Source organism: Equus caballus, chromosome 26, assembly GCF_041296265.1.
Source record: "Equus caballus isolate H_3958 breed thoroughbred chromosome 26, TB-T2T, whole genome shotgun sequence".
Classification (NCBI taxonomy): domain Eukaryota; kingdom Metazoa; phylum Chordata; class Mammalia; order Perissodactyla; family Equidae; genus Equus; species Equus caballus.
Window position 1 is genome coordinate 34,270,300 of NC_091709.1, and position 20,500 is coordinate 34,290,799.

Sequence of the window (20,500 nt, forward strand, 5' to 3'; positions counted from 1 at the left end):
AAAGTTTGTTGCAAAAGAATGTAAAAAATCCTGTAACCTATATGCTCTGGGGCAGAAAGAGTTTAAAAGTAGTATAAGGTGGAAAATTTTAATGCACACAAATTTGTGCTTTGTTTTATTTTAGAATCCTGGTAGAAAGTGACTTCCCACCAAAATATCTTTATTTTAAAAAAGCATGCTTATTTTTTTCGTTTCAATAAATAAATAAATAACCTTAGTCAAGCTGGAAGCTTAGTTTATGTTTAAAGTATTCTTAATATAGATAAATAAATTGGGCTCAGTTAAAATTGTGGATCCTACTGTGAACAAAAGCAAATAAACAAAACCCCTTAAAGAAAGTTGAGTGTCGTGACATTTCTCTTGGTGATTACAGGCTATGTATGTCATGGCTACTCATGTTCCAACTGAAAACTAATATTCTTTGGGGAAAAAATAGACATAATGATTAAGACATGAACCTGGATTTGGCTTTGCTTCTTACATCGGTTCTGGTGTCAGTTCCCAAAGAGCAGTTTCTAAGCTCTTTCACGTGGGCAATAGCATCAGAATAAATGTAGAGTTTTCCTAAGTATGAGTACTTTGAAGGCAACTTGGGGATATATTTTCTCATAAAAACTGGTTTACAAAAGGCATGGTTGTGTTTAGCCTCAACCATCTCACTGTATTTTTCATATACCAACAAAACCAGTGACTCCAGTGGCTATTTTAATGGAAATTTTAATTATCTACTGGATCTAAAGTAAGTTCCTATTCCCTTTAGCTGGAAACTCAGTGGAAATCACAGCACTTTGTTCTATTTTAACGTTTAATGGATATGCTCACACATCTTAAGTCTCCCTCTGTCCAGGAGGAGTAGAATCTTTGAAATAGAAGATTGGTTTCTCTACGATCCAATATAGGACTGTTTTGCTACCAGGGATAGAAATATGAAAAGAAAATGATATAGTCTCTGAGGTCCTGTACTAGCAGGTTGAAATTATCCCAGTATTTTAGGTCAGAGAACACTACCCTTTGGTGATTTGTACCTGATGTGTTTGAGGAGTCCCCCCAAACCCAAGTCCCACTCTACCAACTTTATCACCTGATACTCTTTGTACACATTGCTTGAGTCTTCTTGTGAAATACTGGAAGCATCAGCTAAATGGCGTTAGTAATAAGTACAGCTATATTTAACTGAATGCTTATCAAATTTATATGTTGATGCTCTTTATACCCACTCTTCTTTAATATAAGCAAGAGCCCAACACTTGCATCATTAATGCATCAATATACTTGTACATATGTATGTATGTGTATTGTTTATGCTGTATGTATAATGAATGTTTTGTCCATGAAAGGAAGGGATGTGGAATAACAGGAAACTGACATTTATTTAGCGTCTACTCTGGGCAACACCTTGCAGTGTGGGAAGCCACATATGCAATGTCATTTTGTCATCACAATTCTTTACAGTAAATTTTACTATTTCAAGTATTCTTATGAGAAAACTTGAGACATAGAAAGTTATAGTAATTGATATGAAGAAAAGTATTTAAACAAAAGGGGTTCAAACATTTGAACATTTGCTTGGGGGTACTTGACCCCTGAACATTTTTTCTCCCATTATCCAACACGGCATTATATAGAGATATATTGATATCATCATTTACTAACTATGCAACCCTGGGAAATTTGCATAATTTCTCTGATGACCAGTTACTGTCAGTACTATTCCACGGAACAATGGGAATATTAGAAATGGCTGCTTTTCAGTGTCATTTTTAGGATATATTGGGATGTAAGAAAAAGTTAAATGTGAACTGCAAGACACTATACCAGAATAATTTATTTTCTTGCTTTGGCATCCTTAATCCATTCCAAAGAGTACCACCTTAGCTTTAATTCCTTTAGAGTACCCCATGAGACTCTCAATTTTTTGTTGTTGTGGGGAGATAACACTGCACAAATATCCATGGAATTTCAGAAAATAGAGTGCCCTGAACGTAAGTTGTGCCCTAATATAACAAATATTGAGCTGATATTATTTGACAGTGACTGTCACTAAAAGAGAAGAGCTTATGTGGGCATAACAGCAGGTACCTCATTAGCAGGCTCTTCAAAACTACAGGTTTCAGGCTTTTCTGATGTAAGAGCCAGGGAGAGGCTGAGGAACTGGGCATCCTGTCTTCTTCTCCAGATTTGCCCATTTTGTTGCTTTTTCTTCAATTAACTAGGGGTCGTTCCCTCTCCTACTATGGAGAAACAACTCTGAATTTCTCGGTTTTGGACACAAAGAATCCTCAGAGCATTGCAACAATAAAGGTATGCCTATAAATGACATACCTTGCATTCATTCATTCAACAAATATTTCTTGAGCATCTAGTATATGCAAAACATTATGATAGATGCTGGCAATAATACCAAGATACCATTGATTTCCGCTGCTGGACAACATCCAATCTTGTAGATGTGATAAGACAGGTACACAATCCACGTCAGTGTTGACTAAGTTCTATAAATGTCATACAGAGAAGAGCAAACATTGTTCACTGGCTTCACCTGAAGTTGTCGTTTGATATTCATTTTGAAGGATGGGAGGAAATGAGAGAGGGTTTGGGAAGGGAAAGATACTTCAGGCTGTAGCAAAAAGTATAAAGGCAGAAAAAATGCTGACACAGTTCTTTCAGTGAAGAGTCCTTAGAGGCAAGTTGTAGTAACTAAACTTAGATTCACATGCTGAATCTAATCCACTCATCAAGGAAGTAGTTAAGATTTTGTTCTATGGGCATGATGACCCAATAACTGACTTCAAGAAGAGAGTACTGGGATTAAAATGCATCATAGATTGGAAAGAGGGAAAATCTATTGTAATGATTTTCCTCCTTGATGCACTAAAATTATGTCTTTTGATCCATTTTCCCTTTCTGTTATCACTGCCATCATTCAAGATGGGTTTTGCTCCCCATTTCTTACGCTATCTAGACTCTTATCACTTTTGTCTTCCCTTTAGCTTGATTACTGTATTTAGGTTAATATTGCTAAAATTAATTTTATTATGATTCTCTTACTCATAATCATTGATAACTCCCCTTTGTCCACAGAGAATTGTCCAAACACTCGATCAGCGCCCCCCCTGCTTCCCAGTAGAGATTCTCTTCTCTTTTTGGATTGTCTGTTCATGTCTCCAAGTATGCCACATCCATCCTCATTTCACATCATCTCCTCATTCATCCTACTCTTCCTCTCTTTTGGGATAATTCTTGAATTTTACCTATCGTTCAAACATCAGCTAAATTAGCCCCTTCTTCGTAAATACGTTTCTACCAACCTAATGTCTCCAGCTTTAAATTTGTATATTTATCATTACCTAATTCAAACACACACACCCACACACATACTGCTTTACGTTGCAAGCAAAACATTCTTTCTGTATGTGTCTTATTTCCTGATTATATTACAGATTCTTATAGTTACTGTTTGCTGAGTCCTTATTATATACTACACATGATTCTACATGTTTTACATGTATTAACTGATTTAATCCTCACCTCACAACATCCCTATTCAAGTATTTGTGATCATTATCCTCAATACATCTGAGGAAACTTAGTCGATCCTTAGGAAATATTTGCTCACTAGCATCATGGCATTCATGAAATATAACTTAGGCTTTCTTTATCAAATAAAAATTGACCTTTACTTAGTCAAGTCAATAATCTCTTTTATTTACTTTTCTTACCATTTTTCCATCTTCACCAGGGAAAGTCAACGTTCAAGGAATATAAAAGAACATGAGGATAGAAACAGGTTCAGAGGGACTGAACACCCTTTGTCTAGTTTTCCTCCTCCCTGTTCTAATATCCCTGATTAATATTCATCGTAGCTTGGCTTGGAGAAGACAACCAATTATCTAGAGTCAGCCCATTGCAACCTACAACATAATGAAGTGTCCTAATTTTAGCACCCCCTGTTGGATGCTGTGTGTAAAATCACTAAATTATGATATACTGGAAGAATTAAGTAATTCCCTGACTGGCAATGTAGAGTTTTGGATAACTGATAAGGCAGCTAGGCTGTAATCTAGTTTCTCATTTATTTATTATTTTTATTGCAATAACATTGCTTTATAAGATTATATAAATTTCGAGTGAACATCATTATATTTATATTTCTAAGTAGATTACATCATGTTCACCATCCAAAGACTAATTACAATCCACCACCATACACATAGGCCTGATCACCCTTTTCACCCTCTTCCCTCCGCCCTTCCCCTCTGGTAACCACCAATCCAATCTTTATCTGTATGTGTGTGTTTGTTGTTGTTTTTATCTTCTATTTATGAGTGAGATCATATGATATTTGACTTTCTCCCTCTGACTTATTTTACTTAGCATGATACCCTCAACCTTCATTCAAGTTGTCACAAATGGCCAGATTTCATCCATTTTCAGGGCTGAGTAGTATTCCATTGTGCATATATACCACATCTTCTTTATCCATTCATCCCTTAGTGGGCACCTATGTTGCTTCCAAGTCTTGCCTATTGTGAATAATGGTGTAATGAACATAGGGGTGCATATATCTTTATACATTAATGTTTTCATGTTCTTTGGAAAAATACTCAGCAGTGGAATAGCTGGATTGTATGGCAGTTCTAGTCTTAATTTTTTAAGGACTCTCCATACTGTTTTCCATAGAGTCTGCACCACTTGGCTCTCCCACCAGCAGTATATTACATTTCCCTTTTCTCTACATCCTCTCCAACACTTATTTCCTGTCTTCTTAATTATAGTCATTCTGACCCTCATGAGGTGATATATCATTGTAGTTTGACTTGCATTTCTCTGATAATTAGTGATGTTGAAGATCTTTTCATGTGCCTGTTGGCCATCTGTATATCTTCTTTGGAGAAATGTCTGTTCAGATCTTTTGCCCATTTTTTAATCGGATTGTTAGTTTTTTCATTGTTGAGATGTATGTGTTCTTTATATATTTTGGATATTAATCCCTTACCAGATACATTGTTTGCAAATATCTTCTCCAAATTGTTAGATTATCTTTCATTTTGTTGATGGTTTCCTTTGCTGTGCAGAAGCTTTTTAGTTTGGTGTAGTCCCATTTTTGTTTGTTTTTTCTATTGTTTCCCTTGCCCAATCAGACATGGTACTTGAAAATATTCTGTTAGGACCAATGTCAAAGAGCATACCGCCAATGTTTTCTTCTAGAATTTTCATGGTTTCAGGTCTTACATTCAAGCCTTTAATACTTTTTGAGTTAATTTTTGTGTATGGTCTAAGATAATGACCTACTTTCATTCTTTTGTATGTGGCTTTCCAGTTTTCCAAATACTGTTTATTGAAGAGACTGTCCTTTCTCCATTGTATGTTCTTGGATCCCTTGTGGAAAATTAGATGTGTGGGTTTATTTCTGGGCTCTCAGTTGTGTTCCATTGGTCTGTGCATTTGTTTTTGTGCCATTATCATGCTGTTTGGTTACTATAGCTTTGTAGTATGTTTTGAAACGAGGGAGTGTGATACCTACAGCTTTGTTCTTTTTTCTCAGGGTTCCTTTAGCTATTTGGGGTCTTTTCTTGTTCCATATACATCTTAGGATTCCTTGTTCTATTTCTGTGAAAAATGTTCTTGGAACTTCAATAGGGATTGCATTGAATCTGTCAATTGCTTTAGGAAGTATGGACATTTTAACTGTTAATTCTTCCAATCCAAGAGCATGGAATATCTTTCCATTTCTTTGTATCTTCTTCAATTTCTTTCAACAATGTTTTATAGTTTTTAGTTTAAAGGTCTTTCACCTCCTTGGTTAATTTTATTCCTAGGTATTTTATTCTTTTTGTTGCAATTGTAAATGTGGTTGTTTTCTTAATTTCTCTTTCTGCTACTTCACTGTTAGTGTATAGAAATGCAACTGATTTTTGTATGTTGATTTTGTATCCTGCAAATTTACCTTATTCATTTATTATTTCCAGAAGGTTTTTGGTGGATTCTTTAGGGTTTTCTACATTTAAAATCATGTCATCTGCAAATAGTGACAGTTTCATTTCTTCCTTTCCAATTTGGATCCCTTTTATTCCTTTTTCTTGCCTGATTACTCTGGGTAGGGCTTCCAATACTATGTTAAATAAGAGTAGTAAAAGTGAGCATCCTTGTCTGCTTTGTGTTCTTAGAGGTATAGCTTTCAGTTTTTCTCCAATAGAATGATATTTGCTGTGGGTTTGTCATAAATGACCTTTATTAATTTGAGGTGCTTTCCTTCCATTAATACTTTATTCAAGTTTTTATCATAAATGGATGCTGTATCTTGTCAAGAGTTTTCTCTGCATGTATTAAGAGGATCATGAGGTTTTTATTCTTCATTTTGTTAATGCGGTATATCACATTGATTGATTTGCGGATGTTCAATCATCCCTGTATCCCTGGAATAAATCCCACTTGACCCTGGTGTGTGATCTTTTTAATGTACTGTTGCATTCGATTTGGTAGTGTTTTGTTCAGGATTTTTGCATCAATGTTCATCAGTGATATTGGCCTGTAATTTTCTTTTTTTGTATTGTCCTTGTCTGGTCTTGGTATCAGGGTAATTATGGCTTCACAGAATGAGTTAGTAAGCTTCCCTTCCTCTTCAATTTTTTGCAAGAGTTTGAAGAGGATCGATATTAAGTCTTCTTTGAATGTTTGGTAGAATTCAGCAGGGAAGCCATCTGCTCCTGGACTTTCATTTTTGGGGAGGTTTTTGATTACTGTTTTGATTTCCTTATGGGTGATGGGTCTATTCAAATTCTCCATTTCGGGGCTGGCCCTGTGGCCCAGTGGTTAAGGTCACATCCTCCCCTTAGATGGCCCAGGGTTCGCCAGTCTGGATCCCGGGCATGGACTTACACACCTCTCATCAAGTGATGCTATGGTGGCATCCCACGTGGAGGAACTTCATGACTTACAACTAGAATACACAACTATGTACTGGGGCTTTGGGAAAAAGAAAAAAAAGAGGAAGTTTTCCAACAGATATCAGCTCAAGGCCAATCTTCCACACAAATAAATAAATAAGGAAAGCCAAGAAGAGCAGAGATTTAAAAAAAAATAAAATCATCTTTTAGAAAAAACAAATTCTCTATTTCTCTTGACTCAGTATTGGAAGGTTATACGATTCTGAGAATTTATCCACTTCTTGTAGATTATCCAAATTGTTGGTGTATAGCTTTTTGCAGTAGTCTCCTGTAATCTTTTGCATTTCTGAGGTGTCTGTTGTAATTTTTATGCAATTTCTGATTTTATTTTTTTAAGCATTCTCTCTTTTTTTTTGGTGAGTCCAGCTAAAGGTTTGTCAATTTTGTTTATCTCTTCAAAAACCAGCTCTTCATTTCATTGATTTTTTCTATTTTTTTTTAGTCTCTATTTCATTGATTTCTGCTCTGATTTTTATTATTTCCTTCCTTCTACTGATTTTGGGCTTTGTTTGTTCTTCCTTTTCCAATTCCTTTAGGTGCACTGTTGGATTGTTTATTTGAGGTTGTTTTTGTTTGTGAAGGTAGGCCTTTATTGCAATAAATGTCCCTCTTAGAACTGCTTTTGCTGTATCCTGTAAAATGTGGCATGTCATATTTTTATTTTCATCTGTCTCAAAGTATTTTTTTATTCCTCCGTTGATTTTTTCATTGACCCAATCATTGTTCAGTAGCATTTTGTTTAATGTCCTCATATCTGTGGCCTTTCCAATTTTCTTCCTGTAGTTGATTTCTAATTTCATACCATTGTGATCAGAAAAATGTGATCTGTCTTGGAGAATGTTCCATGTGCATAAAAGAATGTTTATTCTGTGGTTTTGGGATGGAATGTTCTGGATATGTCTACTAAGTCCATTTGGTTTAATGTGTCATTTAAGGCCAGTGTTTCCTTATTGATCTTCTGTTTGGATTATCTATTGGTGTAAATGGAGTGTTAAAGGCCCCTACTATTAATGTCTTGCTGTCTATTTCTCCTTTTGTGTTTATTAATGATTGCTTTATATATTTACGTGCTCCTAAGTTGGGTGCATAGATATTTACAAGTGCTATATCCTTTTGTTGGATTTTTCCCTTTATCATTATGTAGTGCCCTTCTTTCTCTCTTATTACAGTTTTTGTTTTAAAGTCTATTTTGTCTGATATAAGTATTGCTATCTTAGCTTTCTTTTCATTGTCATTTACATGGAGTATCTTTTTCTATCCCTTCACTTTCAGTTTGTGAGTGCCTTTAGTGTGTCTGAAGTGTGTCTCTTGTATGTATCATATATGTGGACCTTGTTTTTTTTATCCTATCTGCCACCCTATGCCTTTGATCAGAGTATTTAGTCCATGGACATTTAAAGTAGCTATTGGTAAGAATGTGCTTATTGCCATTTTGTTACTTTTTTCTGCGTGTTTTAGTTGTTCTTCTCTGTTTCTTCCTCCTTCTCTTGCTCTCCTTCCTTGTGGTTTGATGGCTTTGTTTATGTTTGGGTTCCTTTCTATTAATTTTTTGTGTGTTTATTATAGGTTTCTTGTTTGTGATTACCATGAGGTTCATATATAATAACCTACATATGTAGTCATCTATATTAGACTGATGGTCTCTTTAGTTTGACCTCTTGCTGAAAGCTCCACTCTTTTACTCCCCTCCCCCCACATTTTATTTTTTTGATGTAATATCTAACCTCTTTTTTTTTGCAAGTATATCTGTTACCCTCTTATCATGAAAATCAATAGTTTTGGTACTTTGTCTTTTTACCTTCATATTAGCTTCATAGGTGATTGGTCTGCTGGCTTTACTGTATGTTTGCCTTTACTGGTGATTTTAAAGTTGTTGTTTTGGGGTTTTTTTGATAATTTTCTTATTCCTATTTGTGGTCTTTTCTTTTCCACTTAAATAAGTCCCTTTAGCATTTCTTGCAAGCCTGGTTTCTTGGTGATAAACTCCTTTAATTTTTACTTGTCTAGAAAGCTCTTCATTTCTCTCTCCATTGTGAATGATCACCCTGTTGTGTAGAGTATTCTTGGCTGTAGATTTTTTTCCTTTTGGCAATTTCAATTTGCTGTGTCACACCCTTCTAATCTGCAAGGTTTCTTCTGAGAGGTCAACTGATAGGCTTACGGAGTTTTCTTCGTATGTAACTTGTTGCCTTTAACTTGTAATTTTTAGGATTCTCTCTTTATTTTTAATTCTTGACATTTTAATTATAACGTGTCTTGGAGTGGGCCTCTTTGGGTTCATCTTGTTTGGTGTTCTCTGTGCTTTCTGCACCTGAATGCCTGTTTCTTTCCTTAGGTTAGGAAAGTTTTCAGCTACTATTTCTTCAAATATATTCTCTGCCTTTTTGTTTCTTCTCCTTCTGGGACACTTATAATACAAATGGTAGTGCACTTGATGTTGTCCCAGAGCTCAACTGTCCTTGTTCTTTTTAATTCTCTTTCTTTTGTCTGTTCAGCTTGGGTGATTTCCTCTAGCCTTTCATCCAGCTGTTTGATTCATCCTTCGGTATCATCTACTCTCCTACTGAGTCCCTCAAATGAGTTTTTCATTTCCAGTATTGTATTCTTCATTTCTGATTAGAACCAATCAGATATTTTCCAGTTCTTGGTTGAAGTTCTCATTGAGTTCTTCTATTCTTCTCCCAAGATTGGTGAGCATCCTTAGGGCTTTTTGTTTGAATTCTTTGTCAGGTAGATTGTTTATTTCTGTTTCATTTAGTTCTTTTTCTGGGGTTTTGTTATGTTCCCTTACTTGGAACATATACCTTTTTCTACTCATTTTGTCTTCTTCTCACTGCTTATATCTATGTACTAGGTAGGTCAGCTACATCTCCTGATCTTGGAGAGGTGGCCTTATGTAAGAGATGCCTTATGAGGCCCAGCAGTGTGCTTCCCTCTGGTCATCAGTTCCAAATGTTCCAGGAGTGTCCTTATGTGGGCTATGTGTGTCCTTCTGTTGTGGCAGGGTTGCTCTTGCTGTAGGTGTCCAGGGAGGTTAGGCTGTTCCCCTGGCTGGTTGGTTGTAATCTTCAGCTGCATGTGGTTGCTATGGACCCTTCAGTCACTTTATCAGGCATGGGAAGCCCCAGTACATTTGGCTGCATGGCCTAATAGCACATTCCTGTTGCAGTTTTTCTGTTAAGTGAGTAGGACCCCAGCATGGCTGGTTGCTAGGCTCAAGGGCTCACAGTTACTATAGGCCTCTGGCTTGTAAGGCTGTTGTCAGCTCTCTAAGGATTGAAGCTGAGTGGGGCAGGCCCCAGGTATGGGAGCACCCAGCTGTTTGAGGCTTTGGAAGGTGGGACCAAGCCTCTATGTGTCTGTTTGAGAAGTACAAGTCTGCTGCAGCTGACAAGCCTCACCGCCCACTGGGCCACACACCCTGTCAACACAGTCCTGCCCCATGTGTGCACCCTGACCCACTGAAGTGGACCCAGTCGCCCAAGTACAGAGGCCCCACACACTCCACCAATGCCCCACACACTCCACCATCTCCTCATGCATGCCCTGCTCTGCAGAGGCAGACCTACTCACCTGGCTGCAGAGATTCAAGGCACCCTGCCTATGCAGGCCCACAGGTTGTCAGAGGGCTTGCTGTTGAGTGGGTTTAGTCCCTAGGATGAGGGGGCTTCCCTGGCTGAGCTCGGTTAAATCAGTGCTCTAGTGGTTGGAGCAGACCCTGGGCTAACAGGCCGGGAAAATAACTCCAATGGTATCTGCTACTGTCTGTGTTAACACACATGTACTAGGTCACAATAATGGCTGCTCCCAAGGTCTCAGTCCCTGAGGAGGTCTCGCCTCTCACCAAGATGCACCCGGAGCCTATAAAGTGAGTTCCTTTTTACCAAACGACTGTGCACTTTTCTTTTGGGTGATTTTCGGCTGCTTTTCAAAGTGGGTGAATTTGTGTGTAGGCCCCTTAAGAGCAGGGTTTTTTTTCCCCTTATGTTCAATAGCTTTTCTGAGTGTATTCCCTGTTGTACTTAATAGCCAGAAAAGCCAGATATTATGACACTTGTCCCGATTGTGCTGAGTCCAAAAGTTGCTTATTGTGGTAACACTGCCCCATTCAGATTCCCCACTCCTCTAAGCAAAGCTTTGCCCTTTAAGATTGCTTCTGGCCAGCCATGAGGTGCTACGGCTCAAAGGTGTCTTTTTTTTAATCTCTAGAAAAGAATTTCTGCCTCTTCCATCTCAGTCCACAAAGTACCCTGTTGTTGGGGTTCTTTTTATCTGGTTTTCAGTTCTCTCTCAGGGGTAATTGTTTCTAAAGTAGTTGTAAATTTGTTGTGTTTGTGGGAGGAGATGAGTTCAGAATGCACCTACATCACCATCTTCACACCGTCCTCCTGTAATCTACTTTCAACTGAATTTTTACTACTTTATAACATTCTTGACTGTGGAAACTATGGTTTATACATGATTTGGGCAAAACTTGCCACATTTATTCACTTCATTCATACACAAGAACTTTACGCAAATGACACTAGAAAACTGTTTTGTATTAATTGAAACATCCTTTTGTACCTGAATTGAAGACAGTGTGGGTGGAGGTATCCCTTCCATTATTCATAGTTAAGTCCTTGAATTGTGTCCTTTAGGCCTTTACAAGGTCTTTTTCAATTTCCTCCTTTTACTTATATATTTTATCAGCTTTATTGAGGTATAATTGATGTATAATAAACTGAATATGTTTAAAGAGTACAATTTGACATTTGTCTATACTAAAACTCAAGATAATAATCATTCATTATCTCGCAAAATCTCTCCTTTGTAGTCTTTCCCTTCCAGCACTCTCCACCTTGCCTACCCCTACCCTTGTCCCCAAGAAACCATCGATCTTCTTTCTGCCATTTTGGATTAGTTTTATTAAATGAACAGAAATTATACAATATATGCTCCTTTTGTTCTCCCTTTTTAACTCAGTATATTTATTTTGGGATTCATCCAGGTTGTAGCCTGAATCAATAGTTTATTTCTTGTGTTGCTGCGTAGTGTTCCATTGTATGAATATAACACAATTTGTTTATTCATCCATATGTTGATGAACAATTGAGCTATGTGCAGTTTTGGGGGAATTATGAACACAGAAATGTTATGAACATTTGCGTGCAAGTTTTTGAATAGACATGTGCATTCATTTCTCTTGGGCAAATACCTAGGAGTGGAGTGATTTGATCATATGATAGGTCAATATTTAACTTTTTAAGGAACTGTCAAACTGTTTTCCAATGTGACTGTGTCATTTTACATTTTCACCAGCAGCATATGAGTTCAAGTTTCTTCATGTTTTTTCCAACATTTGGCATAGTCAGATTTTAAAAAATTTTTACTCATTCTATTAAGTTTACAGCAGTATTTCATTATGGTTTTAATTTGCCAGTGACTGATGATGCTGACCATATTCACTGCTTATTTTCCCTCTGTATATCTTCTTTAGTGAAGGAACTGCTGGTGTTTTGTTTACCTTTTTTATTGGGTTGTTTACTTTCTTATTATTGAGTTTGGAGAGTTCTTTAAATATTTTAGATGCAACTCCCTTACTAGATATACGATTTACAAATATTTTCTACCAGTCTGTGGCTTGTGTTTTTACTCGTGTAACAGTGACTTTTTGAATAGCATATCTTTTTAATTTTGGTGAAGTTCAATTTATTAATTTTTACTTTATGGATTGTGTTTTTGACATTATATCTAAGAAATCTTTGCTTAAACTCATGTTTTAAAGCGGTTTTTTTTTTCTGTTTTCTCCATCTATGTTTTTGAAATCTAATTTCTATCATCATGAATATTTGAAGCTATTATCTTAAAGAGCACCAATGATGAATTCCCTACATCCACTGTAAATTTTTGCCCGCAATCTTAACTCCAGGGCACATTTCACATTGCTGTCCATACTCTCTATTTTGAAACCTTGTCCTATTTCTGTCTCAGCAATGCTCTAATCTCATGGTTCTATTTCTATTACACGGAATGCCTGTTATGTCTTCACATCTACCTCCCTTTTCTCCTTCTATTCCCCAGAATATAAATCCTTCTTAATCCTCTTCTTACACATTTTTGTCAATCTGTATTCCATTAATCTTAAGGGTTCAATTAATAGATCTATGTGAATTCCTCTATATTTATAATTATAAGCTTGCTCTCTTCCCTGATCTTTGCTCCTGCATTTGCAATTGTCTGTTAGATCATTCCACTGGAACACCTGACACTTCAGATTAAATATTTATACATACATAGTGCTTTCTCCAAAGTTGATTCTTCCTCCCATCATCTATATTTCTATTTATGGTACCATATTCTCTTAGTTATGTAGGCTTAAACTATTACAAAAGTATCCTCACAAATACTTTCTCTATCATATTTCCAAGCATGAGATTAGCAGTGAAATATAGCTCAAGTAATGTCTTTTCCTTGGTTACGCTTATCTTGAATACCTCTCTATTAACCACAGAATGCTATAAAATGTCCTGAAGCTGTCATTCAAAGCTACTCAGAATACGAGTCCAGTACACATTACCAAGTATAAGCCTTTCAGGTCTTCTTCATATGGAACTCCACATGACTCTATTTGCCGTTCTCAGTAACTGTCTCACTTACATTGCTGGTTTCCTCTTTGTCGTTTTGAATGCTTTTCCACCCAGTCTCTGTTTACCCGTGTACTCTTTATTCTTTACAGCCCAAGTCAAACATAATCACTACCTGAAAGCATTCATTTCTGCCCAACCACAAGTAATTTCTCTTCCCTTTGAACTCATTTCTAATTTACATATCTCCTATTATACTGATCAATTCCTACCTTATATTTTGCTCAATTTACATCTTATTTTTCCTTTTCAGTAATAATTGTGTTGAAGACATTATAGCTTTATTTGTGTTTGCACTGTTAAAGATGCCCAGCATACTGTTTTTGTAAATATTTATTCAAACAATGAATGAAAATGATTTAGTCGATGTTTTTCTCTATTAAGTTCATGCATTTTATTTTCTCATATCAGATTGAACACTTTCATGTAGATCAATATATAGGAGAGTAAATGGCTGTTGAGGAAAATTGACTAGGGATTTCCAGAGTCTGTCTTAATTTAGGCCATGCTTTCTAATTTTTTCTAATCGGTTCATTTGGAGGTAAATGCATGTCTTCATCCCATTGGCCCTTAGTTTTGCAAATTAGAACCAATCACTGTCTTTGGTTCTTTGAGAGCTTTTTACAGTGAAAGCAAAGATTTACTACAAAACTCTTAGAAAACAGGAAACACAGGTCTATTATAGTCCTTGTCACCGAAGTTTTGGATTGTCCCACATAATGCATTTTACAGTCAGGGAAAGAATGCAATTTATCTTCAGCTCACAGAGGATCCTTAGTCAGTTATTTCCTTGCATAGCACGAGCACCTCTCCTGGCCTTTCTTTACTCTAGACTCTCTCCAGGCACACAGAAACTCTGGGAAGAGACTTTACAATAGGAAATATTTTGGAGTGTAAAGATTTTGTTTTTTGTTTAATAGAACATGAGATCAAAATAGCAATGCTATGTCTTGTCAGCAATTCAGCACTCCAACTAAAATCAATAGGAGCTATAGGAGAGTCTGGCCCTAAAAAACATTTATCCTGTCTGACAGAACAGCCCTCAGGGCCAAATGAAGACCCTGAGTTTCCTATTTGTTTCCTCTGAAACATTATTTTATAATACTTCATAAGAGGTAGAGAATCACTCTTCTTCAGTTCAAAAGACTGACATTTAAGGGATTCAAGTCTTTATCCTGGTCTCTATCACAGGCTATTCCCAGATAGAATAGTTTTTTCCAAGCTGGGGAGATTTTTTTTCCTGAGAGTTTTCTCATAATGTCTGAAAACTTCTCACTCTTTCCTTGACTAATACCTCTAGAGAGGCTCTTATTTTATATCCAGGTAAGTTAATCGGTGTGGAAATACTCTGAAAACCTGAGAGTTGGTTACCATAACTAGTAATTGTATTTTTTTTCATGTTGGAAGTAGAAAAAGAAGATCTGTTCCACTCTCATCTACCTTATCTCACCAAGAATTCTTCTCCAGAGGAGTGCAAGGCCATTCTGAAAAGAATAGAGGACATTTTCCTATCTCAAGTGCTTGTGGAGTGATTATGTAGCAAATGATCCTTTAACTTAAAAAAAATTCCGAATCAGTAGGAACCTTAAAATTGATATGAAACATCACTAAAACAGTGGAAAACCTAATTTTATGTTAAAGAGTGTAGTGTCTTTCTTAATAACCATTCAATATCTAGCATTCCAACATTAGGCTTGAGCCTGAATGAACTCACTTCAGGCTTTAGTTATTATGCATAAAATCGGAGAAACGAAGCAATTGAAGAGCTCAGGCTAGAGCATTTTCAACTACCCTGCTTGCCCAGTGGTCACTTTTTTTTTTTAATGCGTTGACTTAGAAAACAGCCTATCAACAAATGCTAGGCCTAATATCTAAACCAGAAGGAAGTGGCTGGTTTCTTCTATGATAAGTTTAAACAATTTTCAGCAAAAGAAAAAAAAGAGAGGCTGGGAAGGGGTTGAATGTGTAAAGTAGTCACAAAAATTCTGTACTATGCTGTGACTACTCTGGATCACTTATCCATTCCTCTGCTCCGTTCCCCACAAACACTCATGTATATTCTCATCTTTCCCCCTGGCAACAAAGATGCCATGCAGACAGACACATAGCTTTCTGCAAGAGGGAAGAAGAAGATCTTGTAGGTTGATTAATAGAATTTGAGGGAAATCTAGTGGAATCAAGTGAACATATTGACTAAAGTGTATGATTAATGGGGCAATATATGGTCCTACCCTTTATTGTCTGTTAATAAAGAGGAAACGGGAAGGTGATTAAAAGTCAATTCCTGGAAAACAGATTCAAAGACAACTGATCAAACAGTGCCTTGATTTGAGCAGGAGGAACTTTTCTCTAATCTGGCAGTCAATCCCAAGTTTTCCCCAATGTAATAACTAGTATAAAGATTCATCTGAGTGAGCAAAAGATTCTACCCTCTTTCAAACAATTACAGAGATGTGTACCTACACTGAAATTGAAATAAAGAAAGTTCACTAATGCTAGGATCAGGAACTAGTTAAATTTTTAGAACTTTGACTGGTTCTCTCGGGGGATTAGGAAGTGGGAATAGTTGGGCCATCTCCCAGCTCTGCCTTTCCTGCAGGCTGACTACCTTAGATCCATTCAGAGATGACGGTAAAAGATCAGAGTTTTTACACCGGGTTCTGGTCTATAGGAAAGCTTTAGTTCTTTCAGGGAAATTTCCCAGAGATAGTCAAACTCCTGTGGGAAACCATAGATGAGGCACTGAGTGCCTTGGATTGGGGTTACAAAGCTGATGAAGATGACTTCCTATAGAATGAGAAACTGACTCTAAGAATTCTAAGTAAATTCTTGCAGTCAAGAATTTCCATCACCTTGGAAAACTCTAGCTCTAATGTTGAAACTGGGTGGGTAAAAATTCAATGTTTTCTTCATGGTGGGGCGAATGTTCCAGATTAAGGTATATTCCTTAAAAAAATGTCTGCTATTGTGTAGACCTTGTGGTCCCAGCTGGAAAGCAACATGGCTGTGATTGCTGAGTCAAGGGATTCCCAAGGATTAAGTAAATGGTGTCAGTAATAATGACGTTGCTGCCCAATATAGGGCATTGAGCAGACTACAAACATTAGAAAATTGTTGGTTGAGCCCCTAGCAGATGTCTTGTTGCTAAAAACCAAAAGTAAAGGTAATTTGCTTACTGGTGCTGAGTTCTGTCTCTCTCTCTCCACACCTGCTGACCTCTCCCTTCCATCTACCCTGTAATCAGTAACTTTGAGGAGAAAAAGATGATTCAGGGTAGGACCAATGTCTTTTTTGCCAAGAGAGACTGAGGCCATATGAACTCCTTTAAATTTGCTGGGAAACTTCTGGGAAGAGAGAGATTTAAACTTTTATAGCTCTTTTCGATACAGGTGTCCAAGTGACCATTCCACCCACTCCAGTGGGGTGTCGGGGAGGAGAATGCTTGGATTCAGCTAATGAAGCTTTAGAAGATATCACAGTGGGACAAGGAAGATAATGTGACATTGTGAGTGGGGCCCTTTGGGCTAATTCAATGTACTTTTGTTCATGAAAGGGTTATATGCTTGTTACTTACCCATTCCATAAATTCCAGTGGAGATTCTCCTGATTGTGAAGAGCTGTAAGTAAAGAAATGCTAGTATCTTTGAAGCCCCTTGGAGCTACAAGTCTCTGTGGCTGAGGATTTTGCTGATCGGAGCTTTTGGCAAAGGGAGACAGCCTCCACCCATTGAACACTCCTTGGAGACCTGTTAATTGTAGCCTTACCTAAATATTGAATGAGACACATTGAATAGATTTGGTTGCAACCTCTGTTGGTCAGACTAATCCGAATAGCCAGTGGAACGGTGTACTCACAGAAAAACTTACCAAAGCAACACAGTATAGAGAAAGGGTTGGATACTGTAGGGGAAAAAGTCCTCAAAAGTCTCTTGCATTTCTGCATGTCTTAAGAGCAGAGTTACTCGTTCCTTCTATCCTGAATTATCTTTTCAAGCATGTTTGTATAGCAAGCAGCCTTGGAAAATAGATAAAGTCTATCTCCCTGGGGCAAATGGCAGGCATGCTTACTGTCCATTATCATGTCCACCATCCAGGTTTCCTGGGCTCAGAGTTCCTCTCCTGTAACACAACTTCCTGTGTTTGCAGTATCCTCTGGCCCTCTTCCCGTTGCCCTATAGGAATTGAGGTTCAGGGAATTGGTGCAAATGCTAATACTTTGGCTTCTGCTATTGCCATGAATAATAAAACCTCTGTCTCTGATCCAGGGGTCGCATGTCTTCTGCCAGCATCCATGAAGCTGTGACAGGTAAACTTGTCAGCTTGCAAGTAGGGCAAAATCTCAGACCTTTCATGGTTCTCATTGTCGCTCCCCATACATTTCTGGTTTTTAGCTGAAATCGTAGCACTGCAATATCATAAGTAAGTCTATTTTTTAGCAGTCATTTAATAAGACAGATTTCAGTAGAAACAATAATCGTAATAATACTGAAATCATGATAAATTTCTGCTGCAGCAACTAGTAAAGATTAATCAAAGATATTAGAAGATAAAGAAAACAACTTAAGGCCATATTGAAAACATATCTTAAAAGCTTAAAGAGCATTAAAAGGAAAAAACTGACACAAAAAAGGAACAAATGTAAACCACAGCTTAATTTAATCATCTTAAAGCTTCATAGTGAAGGAAAAGATGACTATATCAGATTTTTTTTTAAACAATACAGCCATATATAAGATGGTATTTTAAAAGATTTCATACCTCTTTCAACTAGGCCAGGTAGAAATGTTTAGGTACTTTATTAAGAATTGGCAACTATGAAGGATTAGTCAAGATACCTCAAGGTATAAGGTAGGGATCTTAAGGGCAAAAGCTATGGACTATGTAGCTCCTTTGTTAACAAGCAAAGATACTCCACTAGAGGTCAGTAGCTGCTAAACCCCAGTCACAGATGAGCCATAAGAGATAAGCCAGGGGTGACCAGCCATGAGATCTGTGAATGTAGCCATGTACTGTCCATGTCACCCAAAATTTTGAGTGTAGGTTGCTGGGTGGTAGGGACCAAAGACCTCTGGAAAAAAAAGACAGACAATGATTGTGGGGCAGACTCTGGACACACCACAAGCAGAGAGGTGTAGCGAATGGTTTCACAGGAGCTGGGTACAGGCATGCTGGTTGGCAGCTGGTGGTTCCCCTCGGTTTCTTGGCAGTCCTTCAAGAACTTGGTTTGCAATGACTGCCACTGGCTAAGCAGAGGGCATCTCTGAGGCTCACATGGAGGAAGGAGTTATTACAGGAGATGACAGAAACATGGCAATAACCCCCGAGGGAATGACAGCTGTAGTTTTTAGCCGAGCAATTACTGAAAGACAAGATGACCTTAGTGCAGATTCCAGGCAAAGTACCCACACTTTGTGTTATTTTCCCTTTTGTGCTGTGGCTTCTAGAAGTTTTTTGTAATGAATATTGGCATCCAGTGCAGGCTTTATTCTGACTCACTGTTTCAAAAATGGTGATAAACACAATTCAGCTATTTAGATGTCAGGGAAAATGGCTACTTAACAGCCACAGAAAAGTATCCACTGAATCTCCAGCAAGGGACCTATGGTCTTATTTATCATTCAACAAACCATGCTCTTAGGAAAACGCTATTCCAGCCTTCATTAAAAAATATTTGAAATTCTGTGAATAGATTAATGTTTATGACAGCTGGCATATTAATTTAAGATAGGCCACTTTTATGATCCAATAAAGGTTTTTTATGTGTTATGTGTGGCCTTTAACGTACATATAGGGCTCATTAAAAATTATTGTGCTTAGTACATTTAAATTTTTTTAATAAACTTCTCGTGAGGGACACTTTGCAGTATGATCAACGGGGCATGGGAATGAGAGTCACTAGGCTTGAATTCTAGCCGTGACTCTGCTTGAGTCAATCATATCACCTCAGCGAATATATTTACCCAACTGTATGTTGAGTAAAGCTCTCTATATATCTCTTACAGATTTAGAAATAACTATGATTCTATGAAAATGTAACTGTGAGAGAAATGAGGGAGCATAAGAAGAGCCTATGGAGAAATGGTCAATTGGTCTTCCCCACAAATACTTAGGCCTCAGCATTTCACTCAGCTACCTGATGGAGGTTTGGGAAACTCTTAACTCTGATTGGCCATCTTTCAGAACAAAACACAGCTTGGGAGGATGTTTGTCCTCCAGAGGAAAGCTCAGTGGGCCAGAGCATAGCATATTGTTTTTTGATTGCCTAGCATTCCATTTGTAGCCTGAGGGCCCCAGAGCACTGGCCTAACATCAGGAGCCCCTCCAGGACATCTCAAGATTGATGCTTTGATTGCTACAGTCATTCACTGCAGGAAATTAACCCAGACTCCTGGGGACCAAGCCACCATCAGCTGCTGCCCCCAGGAGATTAGGAAACTGGGAGCAGACCCACTTTAGGCAATCTGCTGAACAAATATAGACTTGAAAAATGAAAGAACTACACTGATGCCTGTTTCTGTTTCCTGAGAAAGATTTCTGACAAATATTTCTCTCAGTGGTAACGAATGTTCTAACTTCAATCTGGTAAATACACCTGTGACCATTACAAACCTTTACCCTGAGTTGCTGTAAAGCTGATCGTTAAATAAATACATTATAATATTTGTGAATATCAATATAGCTAACATTTAAAATGTATTTTTTCACTCTCTCTTGCAGTTTCATTTAATAAAACAGAAATTCTAGAGGAAGATACCTTGTTCTTGAGAATTTCAGCATGCGTTATTAGATCGGTTTCCTAACATACAGGGTGTCAGAGTGAATGCAGCTCATGCCAGGGGGAAACAAGAACAAGAGCTAATAAACCTCCTGTAAAGGCCGACAGGGTTTATAGTGCAAGAGGGCTTTTTAATCCAAGGTTAACACTCT

The 20,500-nt window shown here is 37.4% G+C and overlaps 1 long non-coding RNA gene across 2 annotated transcripts in view; it reads left to right on the forward strand.

The window, feature by feature from the left end:
- Window positions 1–20,500, forward strand: part of LOC138920960 (uncharacterized) — a 92,562-nt gene that overhangs the window by 42,692 nt on the left and 29,370 nt on the right. The gene's annotated exons all lie outside the window — the stretch shown is intronic.